This window comes from Mustela nigripes, chromosome 4 (genome assembly GCF_022355385.1).
Source record: "Mustela nigripes isolate SB6536 chromosome 4, MUSNIG.SB6536, whole genome shotgun sequence".
NCBI lineage: Eukaryota > Metazoa > Chordata > Mammalia > Carnivora > Mustelidae > Mustela > Mustela nigripes.
Genome location: NC_081560.1, coordinates 58,652,796 through 58,671,699, shown reverse-complemented (window position 1 = coordinate 58,671,699; position 18,904 = coordinate 58,652,796). Strand labels below are relative to the sequence as shown.

Below are 18,904 nucleotides of genomic sequence, written 5' to 3'. Positions count from 1 at the left end.
GTGACTCTTAATCTCACAAAACAAACTGAGGGTTGCTGGGGGGAGGGGGTTGGGAGAAGGGGGGTGGGGTTATGGACATTGGGTAGGGTATGTGCTTTGATGAGTGCTGTGAAGTGTGTAAACCTGGTGATTCACAGACCTGTACCCCTGGGGATAAAAATATATGTTTATAAAAAATAAAAAATTAAAAAAAATTTTTTTTGGGAAAGAGCATGAGTTGGAGGTAGAGGGGTAGAGGGAGACAAAGAGAGATGATCTTTTTCTTTCTTTTTTTTTTTTTAAGATCTTATTTATTTGACAGAGATCACAAGTAGGCAGAGAGGTAGGCAGAGAGGGGGTTGGGGTGGGGAAGCAGGCTCCCTGCTGAGCAGAGAGCCTAATGTAGGGCTTGATCCCAGGACCCTGGTGATCTGAGCCAAAGGCAGAGGCTTAACCCACTGAGCCCACCCAGGCGCCCCAGAGAGAGAGAATTTTTTAAATTTTTTATTTATTTATTTGACAGAGATCACAGGTAGGCAGAGAGGCAGGCAGAAAGAGAGGAAGGGAAGCAGGCTCCCTGCTGAGCAGAGAGCCCTATACGGGACTTGATCCCTGGACCCTGGGATCATGACCTGAGCAGAAGGCAGAGGCTTTAACCCACTGAGCCACCCAGGCACCCAAGAGAGAGATAATTTTAAGCAGACTCCATGCCCAGCACAGAGTCTGATGTAAGGCTCAATTTCAGGATCCTGAGATTATGATTTGAGTCGAAAACTTGATTAACCCAGCCATCCAGGTGCCCCTTCCTTATTACCCTTTGAATGTGAATGACGTTCAGAGGGATAACATTCCTAACTTTGTCTATTTTGCTTATCAATCAGGTTGGAAGTTTATCAGTTTTATTGGTATTCTCAAGGAAACACTTTTCACTTTTATTTTTTCATATTGTTTTTCTATTTCCATTTATTTCGACCTCTCACATTTATTATGTCAGTTCTTCTGTCTCTTTTGGGATTCATTTCTTAGGACTTTGTGTTTCTTAACATAGAAAATTAAAGTATTAATTTGATAATTTTCTTTTTATAATTTTGTTTCTAAGTACAGTTTTAACTACATCCTAAAAAATTTGATATGTTGTGTTTCATTTTTATTCAGTACAGAATACTTTCTAATTTATTTTTTCCTGTGTTCTTTGACCCATCGATTATTTAAAAATTTGTCTTATATTTTCCAAATACTTAGGGATATTCCCAGTATCTCATTGTTATTGGTTGCTAATTTAATTCCATTTTGGTCAAAGAACACCCTTTGTTTAATTTGAGAACTTTTAATTTAAGACTTCTTTTCTCCTGAGCCAAAAGGCTCAGAATATAGCCTTTCTTGGTAATGCTATTATGTACTTGAAATGTGTACTTGAGGAGCACTTGGGTAGCTCAGTTGGTTGAGTGACTAATTCTTGGTATGATCTCATGGGTTGTGGGATTGAACCCTGCATCAGGCTCCACGCTCAGCAGGGAGTCTGCTTAAAGATTTTCTCCCTCTGCCCCTCCCCAAACTCCTGTGCACACATGCACATTCTTTCTCCCCCTCTTAAATATATATATATATATATATATATATATATATATATATATATAAATCATTAAAAAGAAATGTGTACGTGCCACTTCCAGTCGGCAACGGGAGAAGAATTAGGCACAAACAAGTCAGCTGCAGGAGACTGGGAGTAGGGGACAACAGTCGAAAAGGACTGCTGCCACAAGCAACTCCACAGTCTCACTTTTATTGGATAGAAAACAATAGCCAACAGAAGGATTGATGAAGGTCAAACGTTAGTCACGTCTTGCAGGCAAGCAATGAGGAGGATAAAGTTTATAGTTAAACAAGCACATTCAAAGGACTCATCTAACTAACAACGGGTGCTTCTGGGAAGAGAAAGGAGCGGTAACATAAAAGGGAAGCAGGTGGTTTTCATTCCACCCTGAGCTGATCCGGCGTTCCTGGCTGCCTGGCTTCTATGAAGGGGCGGATTCCGTCCTGAGCGAGCCAGGTATCCCCGCTGCCCAGCTTCTGTGAAGGGGTGGTGTTCGGGCATCCCCAGCTGCCCAGCTTCACATTCGTATATCATCCTTCTCCCCAAAGACCTGTTGCCAGTATACGTTTTTCTTAAGGCCATATCTAAATGTGCTTGGCAACTAGTAAAATCCTCCAGGGGTTACAGTTTAAGTAACAAATTATTCCGAGGGGCAGCAGCATGTCCGTGAAATGAATTGTGGTAAATGGAGAGTTCCATAATTATCAGTTAGTTCATGTTGATTAGTAGCTTTGTTCATGTTTTTAGTATCCTTAAGGACAACATATTTGTTTTATCAGTCATTGAGAGAAGGATGCAATCTGACCCTACATGTGTGGGTTTCTCTGTATTTTTTCTTGTAGCACCATCAGTTCATTACCCATGTTTTTTGAAGCTCTGCTACTTTGCACATATACATTTAGTATCATAGGGCTGGACAAAATGATTCCCTTTATCATTATGAAATGACCATCTTTATCCCTTTTAATATTTAGTTTTGAAATCCATTATGTCTGAAATTATTATAGCCAGTTTAGCATTCTTTTCACTAATGTTAATGTGGTGTCTTCTCCTTTCTCACTAATTTTTACCCATTAATGGCTTTATATTTAAAGTGGGTTTCTTTTAGGTCATGATGGTTGGTATTTATCCAACCTAACAATCTCTGTCTTTTAATTGGAGTGTTTAGATCATTTATATTGAATGTGATTATTGATATTATTAATTAAATGACTTCCTTGCTATTTGTTTTGCCTTTTTTTTTTCTTCTTTCCGGTTTAGTATTTTTTTAAAAAGATTTTAATTATTTATTTGAGAGAGAGAGAGACAGTGGAAGAGAGGGAGAGAGAGAGAACAATTAGGGATAGGGGCAGAGGGACAAGCAAACTCCCTGCTGAGTATGGAGCCTGAGGCAGAGTTTGATCCCAGGACCCTGAGATCATGACCTGAGCCAACTCAGATGTGTAACTGCTGAGCCATCCAGGTGCCCCTCAGGTTGGTATTTTTATGATTCCATTCTATATTTTGGGGGGTTATTACCTGTAATTCTAACTGATAGCAGATAAGCATATGAAAAGATGCCCGATATCATGAGTCATTAAGGAAAAAAACACTACATTGAGATACCTCTATATACTTATAGAATGGGTAAAATTAAAAGGTCAGATAACAACAAATATTGGTAAGAAAGTGAAGGACTCTCATGCATGGCAGGTAGGAATACAAAAGTTGTACAGCCACTTGAAAAAGCTGTGTGGAAATTTCTTAGAATGTTAAACACACACTTGTGTTATGATCCAGCCATTTAACAACTAGGCATTTATCCAAAAGGAAAAAAGCAGATGTCCATATTAAAAACTGTACACAAATATTCACAGCAGCTTTATTCATAATAGTAACTTGAAAAGAGAGTTCTCAATTTTTTATCTAGTGTTTTCAGTATTTAACATGTCCAGACCGATATAATTGCCAAAGCCCAATTTCATTTAGAATCAGTGCTCTCTCTACCTCTCCCTTGTTGCACCTGTTCAGGTACGGAGCCTGCAGTGAAAAGGGGAATGGGCTTTATTTTTCCTATTTTCCAACCATGGTTTCTTTTCTTCTCTATCCCCCACCCTCAGTTTGCTAACTCACATTTCTATCTTATTCAGGGTAAAAATTTTAGGAAGAAAAGGGAGGAAGGGGGGAGGAATGTTTTTACTTACCTAGTACTGTTATGATCTTGCCTTAGCAAATGTTTAAATTTGACTGTTCTCTCTTGGAATGTTCTATTGTACTTTCGGTTACTTTGATGATAGCGGTTTTTGTTTGTCCTTTGCCTCCTCCCAACTCGGGCTCCTCCTTCATCCTTGGATTTCTGAAAGTGTACTCATTCGGTTGGGGTAATACCAAACATGCAAGTGGTCCATTTTAAATCTATTCCTGGCCAGTGCTTTTTCATTTGGCATAGTGTAGATTACAGATCATATTCACTTATTATTGCAGGACACAGTGATGGCTATGTCATCTCTCTCTCTCTCTCTCTCTCTCTCTCAGAGATTCCTTAGGCACTTGTATGTCCTTCTCTCACTTCAGAGCATATATATTAGGTTTTCAAATGGTTAGACTAAAATTCCGAGTGACTTCAGTTAAGAGAGGATCATAGAGGAAGAGAAGAAAAAATAAAACAAGACAAAACCAGAGAGGGAGACAAACCACAAGAGACTCTTAATCTACAGGAAACAAACTGAGGGTTGCTGGAAGGGAGGGAGGTAGGGGGACAGAGTAACTGGGTGATGGGCATTAAGGAGGGGATGTGATGCAATGAGCACTGGGTATTATATAAGACTGATGAACCACTGACCTCTACCTCTGAAACCAGTAACATATTATATGTTAATTAATTAAATTTAAATTTTTAAAAAAGGAAGAATAAAGTATCATTCTTGCTTTTCTGACTCTGAATAGAGGGAAGGGGAAAAAGTGTCATAGCAGTTCACAGATTTCTGTAATCTACACTATGCCAAATGAGAAAACGCTGGCCAGGAATAGATCCTGAACAACCTTGAGAGATTAAAAACTCCTGAGCTCAGCCTGAAAGGGGCTGCCATACAGTCTGTGTTTTATCTCTAGGAGTCCACAAGTTTCTCAAGGTGAAAATCAGAGGAAAATTCTGTCACGTTTCTGGCAGGGTGTTGTGGAGGGCGGAGGGAGGTCAGAATAACCAACTGGAAATATGCTTATAGTATTCAGTCCCTTATAAGAAAGGTCTGACCTCAAAGCAAACTACTTCACCAGCAATATTGTCATTCACAAGTGAAGAAGAAATAAAAACTTTCTGAGACAAATAAAAATTGGGGGAATTTGTTGCCAGTAGACCTGTTTTGTAAGACATGTTAAAAGTTCTTCAGAGATACAACAAATAGTATAGATCAGAAACTCAGATCCAAACAAAGAGAAGAGCAGGAGAGAACAAAATAAGGAGATTATGTGTGTGTGTGTGTGCGTGTACACGTGTACACGCACACACATTTTTTTTTCAGTTGGAGGGATAGAGGGAGAAAGGGAGAGAATCTTAAGCTCAATCTCATGACCTTGAGATCATGACCTGAGCCAAAATTGAGAGTCAGACAATTAACTGTTTGAGCCACCCAGGTACCCACAGAATACATTTATTTTTAATTATTCTTAATTACTTTAACAGACATCAGTTTATTTAAAATAATAATAGCAACAATATATTTGTGGATTGTAGTTTATGGATAAGTGAAATGAATGACAGTGATATTGCTAGAGATGAGAGGGATGAATTGGTGGTGCTATTACAAGGAAACTACACCACCCATGAACATTATAGCACAATGCAAAAATGGGCTTTGATTACTTATAAATGTGTGTTGACATTCTACATCCTCTAAAAATTTTTTTTCAAGGAATACAATCAATATGCTAAGAGAAATGAGAAAATGGAGTCATATTAAATGCTGCACTAAACCAGAAAAGGGTTAAAAACCAGTAAGGGATAAAACAAAACAAAATCAGAACAAGACCCATGGAAGAAAATGGTTACAAATATCATAGAATTTAAGCTTTAAATAGGTTAAAAACAAGGGGCTTTTGAAAAATATGCCATGCTAGTACTAATCAAAAGAAAGAGTAATGATATTTAGTCCACATAAAGCATACTTTAGAGTAAGGAAAATCATCAGGGATAAAGGAGACATTATGTAAGCATAAAAGGATCAACTTTCCAGGAAGGCATAACAATCTTTAAAGTTTATGCACCTGAGAACAGAATGTCAAAATACTCAAGACAAAAGCTGACTGAACATCACAGAGAAATAGATATATCTACTACTTGTTATAAACTTCAACAACCCTCTACTGGAAACTGACCGCTCCAGCATGCAGAAAATCAGGAAGCATATAGTTGAACTGAACAGCACCACCAATCAATTGGATCTAATCGACACTTATAAAATATTTCATCCAACAGCATCAGAATGCATATTCTTTTCAAGCTCATAAAGAATATTCACTCATATAGATCATGTTCTTGGCCAGGTAACACACCGTAACAAATTTAAAGGAAGAGAATTCAAAGAAAGTATGCTCTTAGTCCACAATGGAATGAAAGTAAAGATAAACAACAGAATATAGCTGGAAATTCCCCCCAATATTTGGAGATTAGACAACTACTAAATAATACATTACCCAAATAAGAAATCTCAAGAGAAATTAAAATATATTTTGAACTAAGTAAAAATAAAAATACAGCACATCAAAATTTGTACAATCCAGAGATGACAATATTCACAAAGAAATTTATGGCATTGAATGCATGTATCAAAACCTGTACCCCTGGGGATAAAAATATATGTTATAAGAAATAAAAAATTAAAAATAAATAAATAAAGCTACACATCTCTAAAAAAAGAAAAAAAAAGCTTTAAATTCAGAAACATGAGATTCCACATTAGGAAACTAGAAGAAAAGGGCAAATTAAATCCATGTAAACAAAAAATAAGAAATAAGAAAAACAAGAGCAGAAACAAATTAAATTAAAAGCAGGAAAAAATTAGATAAAACCAGTGAAGCCAAAAACTGGTTCTTTTAAAAGATCAATAAAATACATAGACATAGCCAGCCACACACACACACACACACACACACACACACACACACACACGAGAGAGAGAGAGAGAGAGAGAGACAAAAGATACAAATTACTAGTATATGAAACGAAACAGGGGCCATTACTACCAGTTCCATCAGATACTAAAGGGGTTATAAAAGAATATTATAAATAATTCTATGCCTGCAAATTTGATAACTTAGGTGAAATGAAACAATTTTTTGAATGGTACTGCTGTTCTGAAGACCACACTTGAGAAAACATTGCTTTAAATGAACTTAGACCACTATGATTTTTAAATGTTTCTGTCCTTTTTTATAACATCTTCTTCTTTAACGTTGAATTGCCATCTGCCACTTCTCTTACATCTTAAAACAACCACAAAAGCAAACACCTATAATAGATACCCATTTATTCATCATTTTTTCTCTCTCAGTTATCTGTTGGTAAATCTTCACTCTGGGATAGGAATCTCCCCAGTCATGGATGAGGAAATCCAAATACACAAGGTGTATTAACAATTCTGTAACACAGGGAGATAATATTTTTGTAGATTTAGGAAATTAAATATCTCAAAATGATTTATTATAATAATCTATAGAAGACAGAAGACATATTTGGGAAGATCTATTTAATGTTCTTGCAACAGATAAAGAAAAACATGGCCTATATCCTTTCTAAAAATCTGACTTGATTATGTTACTGGATGGGAATCACAACAGAAGACTCGAAACTATGTTCTATTGGATTCTCCTATATAATCAAGAAGGCAAAATGCAATTCATCATAAAGGGTCTGTCAAGAATTGTCACTGCAGACAGGTGTAGAGGAAGGAATGGCCACATCACTGAACTACATGGATGTGTAGGGTAGTACCAATTACAGAGTGCTTTGGGTGAAGAGCCAAGGGAAACAACTTCCTTAACTCTGTTGCTGTTACCAAGTCCCCCGGTAAAGTTTGCTACCAGATTCGGAAGTCCAGTGAAATATAACTGGGTAAAAAATAATGTCACTTATGTCTCCTCAAACTTAGCTCATATATAAAATATATCATTCTAATAGTGATATTATCTAGCATGTGTCTAATCTGCTTAGTCATGCATATTATGGTAAATAAAATAGAACATTTATTCCATAGTTATCACTAAATAAACTCAATGATAAAACTCTTGAAATGGTAATATATAATGTGATCACATAAAAACTATGCCAGACATAGTATGGAGAAATGGACATACAAGTTTTATGCAGATGAATAATAATAAAAGAGAAAATTTGGAGAGATCTCAACTGGGCCTCTTTCAGCTCTGTATGCTGACTTGGTAGGATGGCCAGAAGGCTTCTTGAGTTTTGAGGAGGGAAAGGGGATGTTTTGTCTGGGGTGGTCACTTAGGGTAATCTAGAAAGCTCTGTATATCTGAACCGGCCAATAGTTGTGAGTGACATAATCAGTGTGTATGCTGCCATCATGCATAGACTTGGTAGGATGCAAGAGCCATCTATGTCTCTAGACTCTAGGGTATCATACCAGTCACAGTGGACTGCCAGTTTATTCAGAAAGGCACAGATGCCCACGCATGTGGTTGATAGGGATACTTTTTCCAGCATCTCTCTGTATGCTTGGTGTGGTCCTGCCTCTATGCCTAGGATGTTGCCACAGGCAGATTGCGACTGAGGTGAGATGTTTTGATACCTCATCTTGGAATTGAAACTCCTGTTGCTACAGCAATGTTCTTCTGGCTGGGTATATATGAACTGTCTATCACCCTCCCCTATAGGCAAGTAGGCAGGGAAAAAAATCTCTGGAACACAGCTTAAGTCCAGATAGTCTCTTCCTAGTAAGAACTATCTTAAACCCTCAGGTATGTGGGTTGACCAATAGTTACCCTGTCACCTCTAGAATCTGAGTGAACCAAACTCTCAGTTTTACCAGTAACTGGTTGAACAACTCTTTCAACCCCTCTGTGTCCTAGTTAACTCGTGCAATCAAGGAATCAATAGCATTAGACAATAAAGATTCTGGAGCTAAAACTCCTGCTCTGGTATTTTCTAGTTGAGTGAAACAGACAAGTTATTTAACCCTTCTGTACCTCAGTTTCTTTGCCTACAAAATGGAGATCATGGTAGTTCCTACCTCAGAGAGTGAATATAAAGATTAAATAAGTCAATATATATTTAGGACAGAACCTGCTACATATAGAAACAGTGTAAATCTTTGTTACTATTTCTATTACTATTATCATTATCATCATGGCATTTTCCCCATAAAAAAAGTTGAAAAGGTTTGCATGTGATTATTGAATGCCTCTGTGTTCACTGGCCAGTGGGATCATGTAAAAATTACACCCACATGAAATTTTAGAAACACAAGCAAATAGAGAAATAGATAAGTCATGCAGTATGCAGATAACAGTACTTGAGTGGCATTTCAACATTTCAGTGGGCTATTATTTGCTCTTCTAACTTTACTGTGTTTAAAAAAAATGTTTAAATAAATGTGTCATTTTTAACAAAAATATAAACTTGAAAAATACTTATATCATAAAAAATATTGGTAACAAGTGATGGTAAGGATGTGGAGAAGATAACCATTATTTAACACATAGTGGCTAGACAATTGGCTAGGAAACACTTTTATTAAATAAATTTCTGGGGGTGCCTGAGTGCCTCAGTGGGTTAAGCCTCTGCCTTCTGCTCAGGTCATGATCTCAGGGTCCTGGGATCAAGCCCTTTATCAGGCTCTCTGCTCAGCAGGGAGCCTGCTTCCCCCTCTCTCTCTGCCTGCCTCTCTGCCTACTTGTGATCTCTGTCTGTCAAATAAATAAAATCTTAAAAAAATAAATTTCTAATGAAGAGAAATTTAAATTTTGAGAAGTTTAATAGAAAAGAGGAAAATGTATGGGGAGAAATAAGAAATCTCTAAATAACAATAGATTTTATAAGGTTAAAACTCATCACAGTATTTTAGACTTGAGACAGGTCTTGTGGTTTCGTGGAGTAAGAACTTTGTAAATCTCCACAAAAACAACACATTATCAACAAAATCAATGCTTTAAGAACTCTAGAAATTAACGAAGTGCTTCTCACAACCTGAATAGTGATTATTCTAGAAAAAAATACTGAACATCAGTAAAAATAGCGGAGTCTTTGATGTTTAACTTGGCTTATTCCCATCTCCCCGTCTACAACAATGCAAATTAAATGCACAATAAGGTATCATTTCACATCTACAAGGATGACTACAATAAATAAGAAAGACAATAACAAATGTTGAGGGAATGTGGAGAAGCACACTGTGAGAATGGAACTGGCACACTTTGGACAGTGTCTGGCAGTTTCTCAAGAAGTTAAATATAAAACTATCATATGATTGAGCAATTCTCTCCTAAATATCTGCACAAGAGAACTAAGAACATATATCCCGAAAAGGACATGGTCATATTTATCTTATTCATCATATCTGAAAGTTGAAAACTGCCCGTCCATTGGATAGACAAAATAGGTGGATAGACAAAATGTGGCATATACATACAATGAAATATTATTCAGTAATAGAAATTATTGACATATATGATGTCATGAATACACTTTAAGACATTATGTTGAGTGAAAGAAGCCAGACACAAGACACCACAGATGGTATATTCTATTTTCAGGAAGTATCTAGAAAAAGACAAATATTTTAGAGAAATGTTTACAGAAATGGTTGCCTGAAGCTAGAAATAAGAAGGGGATTAACCACAAATGGGAAAAAGCGATCTTATTGGAGGACTACAAATCCTTCTAAAATGGATTTTTGTTGAAGGTTACACACCTCAGTAACATTAGTAATAATTACACCATATACTTGAAATGGATGTATTTTATATGTAAAATATACCCCCCCCCAAAATTTTTTTACAAGAATATTTTAAACTAACTCCCACTCCCAGAAGTCAAGGAACATTTTGCTGGGCACATTCTGCGATCAATGACCTAGAAGCCTGATTGCACAGAGAGGCAGAGTCTCATGTGCTCATAATTTGCTATGCCTGATAGTCAGAGCAGGGACAAAGGAGGGGAATTTATAAAGCTACGTCTTGGGAGGATTTGAATGAAAAACCTATTGAAAAAATTGGTCTTTATTTAAAAAGGGAGTTCTGAGTGTGAAGTCACATTGTGAGATGATGAAGAGTTAAATATGTATAAAAAGATTTGAAGCCTAATTTAGGAAGCAGAAAGCAGACACATTTTTTTAAATGATAGAGATAGCTGAGTGGTCTTGGACAGCTCCATATAAAAAAGGAGCTATAATAACTCCCACACATATTTTCTCTTCTCCTGGATTTTGACTAAGTAAACATTCATGGATCAATAACCAAGGGGAAAACAAATTAGAGCTTCATTATTACAGTCAAGCATCATTTATTACCGAATCTGAACTTGGAGAAAATTCAAAATAAAAGCACAACTTTTGTTTATTTTATTGAATATTGTCTATTTTACCCTTCTCTCTCAACAGAGGGTAGCATATTAACTCTAGAGCTCATAACTATTTAATAAACAATTATTGAACAAGTATTATGTTCCACGTACTTTTCTGAGAACTTGGGATACAAAATAATCTATGAATGTTGCCTTCTTTGAGCTGCCACACTAAAGGGGAAAGACAACACACAAATAAAATATCAAGGATGTCATGTAGCAATGCTATAGAGAGAAAGAAACAGGAAACAAAGTTGCAATTTTAGTTAGGGTGGTCAGGGATGCCTCAAAGAGAAGGGAGGCCACTCTAACAAGGATCATGACCTTGGGCAAGGCAATTCTCTATATTTGAGGCATCCCTACAATGGCTGACAATTAAACACTGTTCACCAATAGCATTCCCAGTTACACTGGCAACAAGCCTTCCACTGAAGAGAGATCCAGGTCCACCATGTAATCAATATTCTCAGACTAAAGAATGACCAGAATGAGCCATAGTAGTTTACATAATCTCCACATATCGTGTTTAGGTCCCACTAGAGTTAAACCAGATGAGGAGGTAAGGGTGTCTTGTTTTAAAGCTTAAGATACACATCTGTCTTCCAAAGGCTCCCATTGGGGCTATATTACCTAACACAGGTAAAAATAACATGTGGAACAATTATTTTAAAAACTCAAGGGTATAATACTTTACTACTAACTTATTAGGTATAGAATATGTATAAAAATTCAGAAAATGCAATGATAATGTAGTGGGACAGATCACCAAGAAGTGAATGCATTCTGACCTGGGCAGTTGACATATTTTTAATTCTTAGACCTCATAAAAATTAAATAATATTATTGCTATTTTGTCTTTTTTTCCTCAGGTGCTTTAACTTTAGGGTGTAAGCAAAAAAGGTTGGAAAGTCATATATTTATTCTTAAAGTTCTATTTACTTCTAGACATCAACTAATTCTAGTTCTCTATTTATATCCTAATATGAGAAAATTTAATCTAAATTACTAGTTTCACAAAGACTTTTGAAGAGGGCTTATTTTCAAAATTAATAATTATTATTGTTTATTGATATTTCTATGTGTCAGGCATTATATGGAACACTAAATTATCTCAATCAATCCTTATAACAACTATACCAGGAATAATCTGATATTAATTATCCTCATTAACATGAGAAATCTGAGGATAAGGAGTCTAAATAACTTATCTAAGATTATATAAATACCAGGTAGCACATGTAGGATCCAGTCCGAGCCTTGGGGTTAGTTGCAAAACTCTTTAAGAGTTTTACTGCAAATATTCCTGTCTGATTGCAAGAGGAGAAACATTCCTGATATGAAGCAGGGTAGCAGAGATAATAATCATATATATACCAATGATATGAGGTAGTTCTTCTCAGTCTGGCCTCAAGCCCCAGCTATAGCTCTTCACCTCAACTCTTGAATGAGACAGTCAACCACTCCACTTTGTGAAGGAGAGTGAGACAGCCAGAAGCCAAAGACGAGAATAATGATGTTACAGGTAGTAATAATTTGGTAAAACAAGCAAAAACCTTCAGTTCCATAAAATTCCACAGGAAAAGTTTATGATTTTTAAAAATGTGCTGTGGGATAGGGTTAATTCTCTGAAGAGATAGACAAAGATCAGTCCAGCACTGGAGGAAGAGAATACAATGTTTAGCAAAAGAAAATGCTGAAAAGTTGTCATTGCAAAGAAATTCTGAAGAGTGCAATTGCTTTAGCTGAAGCAGATGGAGTTCATCATGCCATATTCAAGATTTTTTTTCACCTCTCCTTGAAATAATTAGCCACAAGACTATAAGTACATTTTTCATGTCAAATGGACAGTGGCTTCAAAGACATTGGAGGGTGGAAGTGGGAAAGAGTGAGAAAAGGAAACCAACAATGCACGAAAGACAAAATATCAACATTTCTTGTACAATCACTGAACATGTGTCAGCAAGCATGAGGTCACTTTTTAACTGGAAGCAATACAAGTAAAATAGGTAGTTCACTAAGTAAGAGAAGCAAAGAAGTGGTGTTCATCTTGTCTATCAACTCAAAAACTTACAAAATAATGGGGCAGCATAGGGGTTTGGTTCACCCTAAATTCAAACAATATGAGTGGAAGGATGATACAACTAGGAGAAAAACTGATGTCAAATATGATTTCTGGAGAAGAGCCAAAAGCTAATTCTGACCCTGATTAAATCAAACTTGATGAGAGATATCTTTGCATATGTACTCCGTACTTCGCATAATGTGGCAAAGGAGGGTATGTTAGGAGAACATTTACATTATAGAAGGCAGAGTAAGAGCCCTCTTGTTCAAGACTGATATTAATCAAACTGGTATTAGGTTAATCAAAATGTCAGTTCTACCTGTAAGTAATTTTCAGTACAAACTAGTCAGTGAGTTTAAGGAGTCTCAGTTGAGTTTCTGTAAAATTCTAGATACAGGAGCAGAAAATGGGCACACTTCTGGTTTGGCCATGCTACGATTACTTACTGCCAAAACCTGTGTAGTATGTCACCAACCACAAGTAACAACAACAATAATAACATAATACTTATAACATATAATACAGTGTACAATTATAATAATAATTATTGCAATGTTCTGTTCAAAGCACTTTACATATGTTCATTCCTTTAAGTGTCATTATAGCTTTTGAAATAGGTCCTTCAGTTATATATTCATTTTTCTAATAAATAAGCAGAGATGCAGAGAAGTTAAGGAACTTTGCTAGATCGCACACAGCTAGTAAATAGTAGAGCCGAGGTTGAAATTCGGTTATCCTACCTTTGAGAGTCTATGCTCTTGACCGCAATAATATACTATAGAATATGACAGCTATAGTGAAATCACTTTGCTGTAGTACATGCCACTCTCTCCCTCTTGGATCTAACTGGAGATTTTGTATCCGCAGTTGCTGACATTCTGTGGGATATCTCTTTTTGCTTCTTGTCTAGGGTAGCCCAAGTCAACATTTATGAGAATGCCGTAATTTACCATAACGTACATGAAGCCTCTACGGAGTCAGATTGCTTTTCTTCATCGTTACAGAACAAGATCCTGGAAGGCCTGAATAGAGAGCAAATGGGAATTTACCCAATTGAAAAATGTAGCATCCTGTATATCATAAAATAAGAAAGCTCAGAGGAGCTATATCTAAAATCTGCTTATATAAACTGGGACTAATGATTGAAAAATGTTTTTAAGAAACTCAAAAAAATGTTCTAGGCAGTTTTGGAATGAGTAATTGATGTTCGTGGTGTCCAGGGACAAATTAGTCATTCAGAAATTTAAGAAAGGAAGAAAGGCCCCATGGGTGTTTCTCAAAATCTTAATTTTCTTTTTTATTTTTTCTGTTGTTCCTGTTTATTGTAGTGATCTATCTGATATTTGGATACATCATCTTCCCTTCATATAGCTGACTCAGGGGACATCTGTATGTTCAGGCATTTCCTGGGTACAGAACCAATTCTGAGGTTGGTCAGTAATGATATAAGGAGACATAAACCAGAGAAGTTAACTCAGTCCTGCTGTACCTTGGGGCTTCTCTCTGCTTGCATTCTAACAATACCCTAGGTACGTGCCCCTATGTCTTAATGTTGTTTTTATAAATTTAGCCACTACTGTAGCCACCATCTAGGGCAGTAATATGTCTTTTCTTTGATTGCTCCCCTTTCTAAAACTAAAACCAACTGGAGTAGTACCTTTTTAATCTACTTGTAACCTAAGGATTTAAACGCCCACCTATTCCAAACATTAATCTGTCTTAGGAAAACGGTCTTTCTAAATCTAATTTTGAGTTCATTTCCTAGCTTACATCTGGCCACAATGTCCTGATGCTGACTGCTGTTTCCACCACTACTTGCCTTCTATGATGATTTGCTTGTTTATTTTAAATCCATAGCCTTTCTCTAGGGGAGTTCTTCTGCTCCATAACTTAGTTGACAGCTGTCACCCCCTGCCCTGTCCCCAGGCCAAGATTCTCCCTAAGACAGCTATTTCCTTTTCTGACAGTCCTTGTCTTTATGTTTCTATATAGTGTTAGGAGAAATATAACTCCATTTTCAGTCAACCACGGTACATTGTTTGATTAGAAGACCAATAGGCATTAAGCTCTAAGGGGTCAGAGACAGTCATTTCCTTTTCTTGTGGGAAGGGATCTTCTCATTGTTAAACCCCTGATCAAAAATATGTGGAGGAAGGGGAAGTAAAGAGGTGGGCTGAACATGAAGTCAAACATTCTTGTGTTCTAAGTTCAGCTTAACTTCTTGCTAGCTATGCGAACCTGGAAATAAATTAAGGGCTGTGTAACTCACTTTCCTCACTATAAAGGGGGACTAGTAATACTTTTCATATATATATGGAGAAGGGTTAGCAATTTTGCCTCTGGGGACAACGTAGAATATTTTAAGTACTGGAACAAAAAAGAATAATATAAAAATAGTATAATTATTAAAATACAAAAAAGTAATATAAAAAATTTAGTGACTTAGAAAAATGTTATTAATACTTTAAGTTAATAAAAGGTTATAAGGAGTTTGTATAAAATTATTTTGGCATGATAATCTACACAAAGAAAAAAGAATAAAAGCATATTTTTGTTAAAGAGCTACCAAGGGCACCTGGGTGGCTCAGTGGGTTAAAGCCTCTGCCTTTGGCTCAGGTTATGATCCCAGGGTCTGGGCATCAAGCCCTGCATTGGGCTCTTTGCTCAGCAGGGAGCCTGCTTCCCCCTCTCTCTCTGCCTGCCTCTCTGCCTACTTGTGATCTCTCTCTCTGTGTCAAATAAATAATTAAAATCTTAAAAAAAAAGAGAGCTACCAATAATTACCCCATGTTTCAGCATCTTCATACATTCTTCATTGAGCATTTATGTTTAATAATATATATTACAGTTGCAAATTGAAAAGGTATGTATGTATATATTTGTATGTATATGACATTCAAAGTAAATAAACTGAACTAAAAAGAATATATCATATCATATATAATAATTATATATTATATTTATAATAACTGGGATATCAAAAGAAAAGGATGTAATACATTTCAGATTTATGTTTTCAACACATGTGTTTTCCTAAATACAAGCTAACTGGTAGATAAAAACTTACCCAGCATATTATATTAATTATTTTAATCAATTATAAGTATTACAAATAAAGTGATAGAAAAGCCAGCTTTTATTATCTGTAGTTTTCTTTTTTTTAAGTTCTGGATCTTAAACTAATGAATTGCTCTGACACACATAAATATCTCTCCTTGTATGACAAATTATACTACATTTCTAAATATAAAAGAAAAAGTATAAAAGAGTTTAAGATAAGTTTTGGTTACTTTGAATAGTTAATTGTTGATTATAATAATTGTACACAAAGAGAAATATGGACACAATATAGTTTACACTGTAATGATTCAAGGTCTCCCAAAAAATATTGTGTAATTTGGCTCACTAGTTGCACTGGTCTATTTCACTTGTCCTCATGGCAAGCAAGGTAATGAAATAGGAAATTATTCGAGCCAAGTAATTTCACTGGAAGTAATTCAGTTCAGTTGTAATTTTTGAATCTCCCCAGGATAAGTCAAAATACACCTTAACTTACAAATATCCAAAGTTCTGACCTTTTGATTTTTCATAAATTTTTTTTTACTGACATGAGTTATTCTTCCCACCCTTTTCCAGTTAGTAATTTGGATTCTTTCCTGAAAAGGATTTTTCCATGCACGCCACACAAAGCTATCCATCAACTTCTTCCCATGCTTAGGTTTTTATTCATCTTACCAACACTGATTTTTGTTGGAAACAAATCAGAAACGTAGGGAAACTACAAATGGAAAAGATATGACATGTCAACCAGTATAACTTCCTACAAACAGGATTACTTCTCATAATTTACTTATTTTATCATAATTGACATCATCACAATATCACCATTATCTTTTAATCATAGAGTGAGAATATTATTCTTTTAATGCTTAATATAATACTCAGTTTTATGTTTTCTCCTTTTCCAGAGTTGGAGGAAAAAATGAAGAGAAATATTTTGGCTGCATAATTCTCCTCCCATCCCTGCCCATGCCAAGACTTTTCCTTTGAGCTCTGAACCATTAACTCTTAGTGCACTTGGAGACATTACTAAGCTAAGGGGATTTTCCTTACCAAGGAAGAAAAAGGAAAAAAAAAAAAAAGCCATTTATCATTTGCTGGAGAAGGAAGAAAGGAAAACCATCCAAATATGTTTTTTTTTTTCTGATTAAAAACAGCTAGAACCATGATCTCCCTATTAATATCTTCCTTCTCCAAACTTCCTTGTCTATGATTCTTAACTCTCTCATCCAAGTATTCATCAAGTATGTATTCAAGTAGTTCATGCTATGGGGCAGGCATTTTTCCAAACATAGAATTCTGTAATCTCAGCCATCAAAGTGGTGGGGGAAAAGATGGCAAACAATTATCACATACTATGTATATAGTGGTTTAAAAAGCATTGCATACAATGTAGGTGTACAATGGAGGTATGAAAAGACATGAAAATAGTGAATTTAGAGCTAGATGTCATAAGATCTTTGTTCTCTATTCAGAAGATCTGACCTGAAAATGTGAAGAGCTTAAGTAATAAGGGATACCTATATCAAGTTTACATTTCTAAAATTTATTTATCTTATTGGCGTAGATCTTCTGCAAAAATATTTTAAGTTTTAAATTTTGAAGTGTAGACGATGGATGACCATAAATGATATTAATAATAAAACAGAAGCACTTTGGGAATCATGAGGGAAGGACTTCTGAAAATCCTTGCTTTCTTAGAAACATCAAAAATAGAAATAGTCTAAATCAAATTTTTCAGATCTCTGGAAATTGACCAAAGTCACACAACAGTAGTAGGAGCATTTATTTAAGAGAAAAATGGATGATGTGGGATGATGTCAGCAAAATGTCTGATTAAGATGTTACTCAATGTATCCCCACCTTGACAACAACAATTTGGCATCCACCCACAGTCATAAGTACCTCTCTTGCAGCTGTGGAATCTGACAGCATATTCCAAGGAATCTGAGAAGAGTTTTGCTCACCTGTCGTCAAGTAACAGACACATAGACCTTGGTCTTGGCTGTTGAGAAGGCAACGAGGCGGAGAGAGTGGCAGATAGGACTCTTGGAAGGTATTAAAGGGATGTGGATCCTAATAACTACATTGTGGACTTCATCGAGAAGCTTCCCTTGAAGCACTGGGGACGCCTCACCTGCAGATCACCCCAAGTGACTGGGGGTACCTCTAGGGTTCTGTGCACCTCACCCATACACCCTGTGGCACTTCCTTGTGCATGCTCCTTATGGTGGAGAGAGCGAGTTTTGGTAGAGGACTAGTGAGCAAGTGCAGAAACCTGGCCTGAATCTGTGTGCCAAGGGAAAAAACCACAAACTTCAAGTACAACTCTTGGCAAATCTCAATAATATTAATGACTGACTTTTCACCAGAAAACATGGAGACCAGAAAGCAATGGGATGGCATTCTCAAAGTGCTGAAAAAGACTTAACCAAGATGCCATATCTTACAAAATCATGCCCAAAATGAAACAGAAATTAATTCATTCTCAATACTAAAACTAAGACTTCATCAAACCTCCCCTACAAGAAATATTAAGGAGAGTCCTTCAGGCTGAAATGAAAGGGCACTAGATCATAACTTACTTCAATATGAAGAAATAAACGCATGGGTATAATTTCACAAATTTAAAAGAATTATAATATACACATTT

At 36.1% G+C, this 18,904-nt stretch overlaps 1 long non-coding RNA gene across 1 annotated transcript in view; it reads left to right on the top strand.

Moving 5' to 3' along the window:
* Positions 1–17,424, top strand: part of LOC132015051 (uncharacterized) — a 68,027-nt gene extending 50,603 nt beyond the window's left edge. Inside the window, exon 3 of the long non-coding RNA XR_009403532.1 lies at positions 17,160–17,424. This is a non-coding gene — a long non-coding RNA (uncharacterized LOC132015051). The remainder of the gene's footprint in view (positions 1–17,159) is intronic.
* Positions 17,425–18,904: the final 1,480 nt, after the last annotated feature.